Genomic DNA, 6,000 nt, shown 5'->3' with positions numbered 1-6,000 from the left:
TTGTACATACCATGCATTAGCGCCAAACATAGATTGCGCATTCGCCTCACGAAATGCTGTCGTGAACTGCCTTCTGCTTCTCTCGGGTTACACGACAAGCGGACCCCCCTGTCCTGGGCCACAATTGCAAAGCACACGTCCGTTACCCCAAACACTTGCATTCTTTCCTTATAATTCTTGCTCACTTTTAGCAAATGTTAATTTGGTAAAAGAGAGTTATTTACAGTCATTTTCTATGGGCATCTTTTTATCCTCTCTTTCTTTTTGTTCAAACTGATGGGTTCAGAGAGGGATTCAGTCTTTCCAGACTGTGACTTTTATTTTGGAGAATTCTAAGACATCCTCTTGTTTGACAAAAAGCAGTCTCTTCTTCAAGAAAGACAGAAGACATCGTTTAAGAAGAGAAGTTGCATCCATTGCCAACAAACACGCCGATCTTTTTTTTCTCTTTAAGTTTAAGGATGCGTGAGTACTTTTCAGCACCACTGCAAAGTGTTGCGGCGTATACAGTACGGCAAGTGCATATTTACAGGGGAAAGGCACTCGCTTCTCGACAAGGCAAAGATGCCTTTGAAAAACATCAGGAAGGATCTAGTGCATAGACCTATATTGCCACTTGTGAGATTGCAGAGTAAAGAATTCAGGCGTTACTGTAGAGCTGGGCAATACCATCTTCGAGAAAGGCTTTCCATTTTAGTGCTAAGCAGAAGGCCTTCCTAGAAGGCAAATTTAAAATAGAACACACTGGAAACATAGCAGATCCGGCAGAGGTGGCTCAAGGATATGGGGCGTGGAAATCATGAAAATGGAGCCGCATATCAGTCATTGTAGATGAATTCCTAGCACCCAAGCAAATGATGGTCAGTTGCCTAGGGTTTTCCTCCCGCAACTCTGATGCGCGCTGGCGCAGAAATTGCCAGCGGCAGTTGACACGAAAAGTAAGGGCCTCTTCAAAAAAGGCGGCAAACAATGATAGCGCGAACACATTAAACAATGTTTAAGGCATTTCGGCATGGAGGATGAAACAGAGAGAGGAGACCGGTTTTGAAATACCAAGGTGAAGTTTTCTGCAGAGAAACAAGGCTTAAGGAGGGTTCGTTTTGCAGAAAATAAACCCAACTATGGGATGAGAGAACAAGAATGGTCAAAAAATCACGCTCAGTTTCCAAAGGCTTGACACAGCAGAGAAATTTGGTCTCCGGCGAGATTTAAGGGTTATTTCCGTCAGCCATAACGCACAAATTTCACAATAAATATTTTTCGAGCAGAGACAGCTAAGAATGTTGCCGAACAACCACTAGAGTTGTGAAATTCTGGCTGCTAATCGCACTTGCTTGTAAAATTATTCATTCTTTAGAGGTATTGCCACAGATGATATAGCGCATGCAATATTTATGACACCGCTAGATTCAATGGGAATAGTCTGAAGGCTCAGCCAGCAGATGGGTGTAAGGGGCTTGGGGATGTAAGCCGAAGTTACACGGCGCGAATTTTGAAAAGACAACTGTACGACTGCATAGTCGACCGTAGATCGCACTTTGAACGGCCGAACGATGTGTTGGTGCCAAATAAAATCAAAACAAGCCAACTTGTGGGAATGAGAGTCAACAAGACTCAATATGTTCTAATTTTTGACCCAAAATAATACTTTTATCTCTACTTGAAGAAAGTACCAGAGTATTGTGCGAACATACATAGTGTAATACACCGCGGTTAAATTGAAAACCGTTTACTCACGTCCTTTACACACTTACTCTTAACCAATAAAGAACTACTGCAATAAATTAAATACACGCTACATATATACATGCAAATTCGTGGGCCCCGAGTGTATTACATCCCTTGCATTCGTTTCCACATGTGGATACTACTATACACTACACATAGATTTAAAAATAGTCTCAACTTTGGAAAAGAACACGTGACAATTAAAGGAACTAAAAGAAAGGTGAAGTATCGCTTTGAATCACAGCTATGTGACATAATCATAAACTAAGTTATTGCTTACTGTTGCCCGCGGGTCTTGATTACTTTATCGAGAATTACGGTCTAAACTTGTCTTTTACTCCAAAAAGGAGCTTGATTACACGGAGTCTTATCCTGACTTAAAACTTTAACTATAATTTTCTATCTAAAAAGCACTAACTAAACACGGAGGCGTCAATCTAACCAAACTATCAAGAGACCAAAACGCGATTTGTAAAGTAACCAGCTCATTCGGCTTTAATAAAAACTCCGAAAACCTCATTAAATTCGAAATTAAGGGATAACAAATTGGCGTAAACGAAAAGTCAAAAGGAATTAAGAAACCAAACTAACTCCGTAATAATAGTAATAAACAATAACAACAACAACAACAACAAGAACAACAATCAAGAAACGCGGCAAACGTCCACGTCAGTTTTAATGTCAAGATTAAAGTTCTTTAAGGGAGGGGAACATGGGGGGTTCTGAATACCACAACACCGCGAACAAAATAGACTCTATTCTGTTTGCGGTAGTCAGATCCCCCATTTGTTCGGAACAAACACCGCATCTCCACAAGGGATATTATCAACACGCCGACAGTATGATATACTCACAGGTTTTACCTGATCCGGTTTCAATCATCGTTACCACGCGCTGGTCTTTGACTGGCTCATAATGCGTGTTGTAGTGGTCCAGAGGTCAAGTAAGATATTATCGAACACAGCTTGGGGTTGATCAGCCAACGTTTATTAAAGATTAGCTCGTTTTGTTGGACAATTAACTACAGGTTAAAAAATCCAACGAAGTTATTCTTCAACACTGGAACTTTCAACGCTGGAAATGTTCTATTTTACCAAACACCGTCAATTTAAAATTACAAACATTGTACATCGTAAGCTTTGAGATCACTGCAAAACCGCAATGTGAGTTCTTCTTCACCGCAATACAGCATTAAAAAAGGGTCAAGACCGCAACACCGCAAAACCCCAATATCTCAGCCATGTTAAAGTGATTCGTTAATTTGAAAAATCACACGCACCATGCATGAATACGGAAATTGAAATTTGAAAATTAAAACCAAAAGAGATTGTCTACACCTGCCATGATCCAGCTCAAGAAAGGACTGCGTGGAGCGGACCTACAAAGTTCATGAATTTTTTTTGCAATGACGACCATTCAGAGTACTAAAAAGGCGAAAAACAAAGAAAACATTAAACGACTCTCATGGGTTTATTGCGTTACAAACACTGTTTGATTTCTTTTCTGGCTCTCGAAGTAAACAAGTCATTGCTTATTCTTTTTATGTCGAACATTTTTTCCAACCTAACAAAGCCGTTATTGACCAAATCTGTCCTGTCGAGATGGCTAGATATTGGCGTTATTCTGTTTTTCGCGTTTTAATGGATATCAATTTTGTCTCGGACCACAAAAACGCAAAAAATAAAAAAGGACGAGGACAATATCCAGCCATCTTGAACGAAACAGATTTGGTCAATAATGCATATGTATTCGAATGGTGAGGCAAGCATTTTTGAATTTGTTATCACAATGAGCAGTTACAGTTTGTAAAAGCTAATTTGAAACCTTAAACAACAAAAACCCCAAGGACAGATTATAGCGAGATCGTTAACTGCGTTATCATGGGAGGTATAATTAAGCCACCAAAGAAAGCACGACCGCCAAAATAGGATTGGCCAATGGCTAATACATGTTACATGGAAGGATTTCTGATATATCAGCTCCGCGCAATCAACGAAATGTAATAATGCAGCGGACACGTTTGGCTCAAAATATGAATCTCTTGCAGTATCAGTAGCTTTGCTTCTTATCCAAAACATTTCTCACCACTTGAAGGTATTGATAATAACGATAACGCATTTAAATCAGCAATGCAGCTGAACGCTCGTTACACAAACTAACTGCCATCATTTGTTGACAGGTACTTGGACAACAATCGGTTGGAGGACTTACCAAAAGAGATATTCATGAAGAATACCAACCTAAGAACTCTGTAAGTCAAAAGTGAAGACTATTCCTCCTAATTTTAATCCTGCAGGCAATGTAAAAGGACAATGCACAGGGAAAATGAAAGTCTTAAAGAGTTAGTTGTAACAGTTACTACACTGAAATGATCAGACGTATTCACCAAAGTTAAAAAAAAAAGCTAGAGCCGTTATACCGCGTGGGATATCCTGTTTTGGTTACAATGCGAACAATTTTTCGAATAATAGTTGCTTACTTCCTAAAAAAAACATTTAAAGTGATTCCAAAAAAAATACAATGTAAGAAGATTAGTTGCTTTTGGTATCGGAGTTTTCATAAGACACGGAGAAAAAGATCACCAATCATTTGCGCTCGAGAAACTCGTAAGGGGTGGAGGAGGGGAGTTTTGCGGTTGGCAGAGCAGAAAAAGGTGACTTGTTTTAAAAAACGAATGCAATATAGTGGCCCCGATAATGCTTGGGAAAAAGAAACGATAGTAGGCAAAAGGAAAGCTTCTTGATTACATTTTTTTCAGACTCTTCACTTACAGTGTAACAAGAACTTGGTTACCTCGTTTCCTTTTATTATAAGTTATTTTTTTGTTTGGCAAACCTTTTACTTTGAAGTTTTAATTTTGCGCGGGGCGGTGGAAACATTCAACCTATTAAAAAGGTGTTCAATATTAAACCAGAAATATTTTGTTAAGATTCAGGTGTAAATTTAAAGAAAATTGTTCAAAATCAATAGCGGAGAAAAAAAAACAGGATTGAACAGAATATGATAGCAGCCTTTTTTAAAACATTCAAACTTTCTACTTATTCTGATTTAGACAAATCTGTGTGCAAATAATCCTTCTCATCCACCCTTAGGAGCGAACATCACTAATCATAAAATATGCAAAGTTTGTCTAATACAGCTTGAATGCAAGACTACTGAGTCGGGTTTCTATTGATTTCAAAAGGTTCCGCTGATTCCTTAGCAGAGATACAGATTTTATTCCCCCCCTCTGTCTTGCGAAATAAGCCTGATCATATCATATGAATCTGTGCGTGCACGATTAAACAGGTTTTATGTAATCTTCAACAAACTATTTTCAATATACGTTTCATATGACTATTCCAATATTTTCCGCTCCAAACCATTGCTGCTAATTTACTCAACCCTTATCCCCTACTCAGTGTTGCTTGTATTATTATGAGAACTACAATACATGACACTGTGTAATGTCGAGCCTTGTGTAGTACAACGATAGGTAATCAAGTTGCTTTCAGAGCTAAAAAAATCGAATCTATCTCAATTCATATTGTCACAGATTATAGCTTCTTATCCTCTCTGGTGCCTTGAGATGTCAGACTAAAATGTAGATATCAAATCAATGAGAATATTGGATTAATAAAGTGTATGATATTTTAGGCCCTCGTATTAGCACATGAGGAATAGATTGAAGCATATTTGTTTTCTGAACTTTGTTGTCAAATACTATGTAATTGACACTAAATTTACTAAATTTTGGCTGGTGGCTGGACAACAACCAGTTGAAGAAATTGCCATCATGCATTTTCAGTAACAATACCCAGCTGCAATGGCTATAAGTTTGGAGTGTTTCTTAATATTGATGTAAGAGAAACAAGTCAAATTTGACCTTCAAAACAGGCATTTGAATGGGTTGTATTGCATATTTCATGCATATCATTGGTCATGTCCAAATAAAGCCGCACTAAAACACAGACTAAGAAATTGCCTCTAAAACATGCATTGTATTCGTTCGCAAAAATGGATTATCGAAGAAAAATTTGTAAGGGATTTTGAGGTAAAATTCTAGTGTCAAATTTACCATTAGACCCTTCCCCTCTTCCTCAAATAGTCTCGCTATCAAATGAAGAATATTCTGTGTAATTCAGTGTTCAAGGGTGTGTTTTAGTCCTCTGTTTATTCTCCTTTGCATGAGCGTACGATTAAAAAAAAAATAGAAAAAAACAACAACAACAACAACAAAATAACAGCTTAGTGACACCTCTAGTGACAACCCAGTTTGAATGAGCCAGCCGC

This window comes from Stylophora pistillata, chromosome 2 (genome assembly GCF_964205215.1).
Source record: "Stylophora pistillata chromosome 2, jaStyPist1.2, whole genome shotgun sequence".
Lineage (NCBI taxonomy): Eukaryota > Metazoa > Cnidaria > Anthozoa > Scleractinia > Pocilloporidae > Stylophora > Stylophora pistillata.
The sequence above is the reverse complement of the archived record's forward strand: the minus strand, read 5'-3'. Positions refer to the sequence as shown.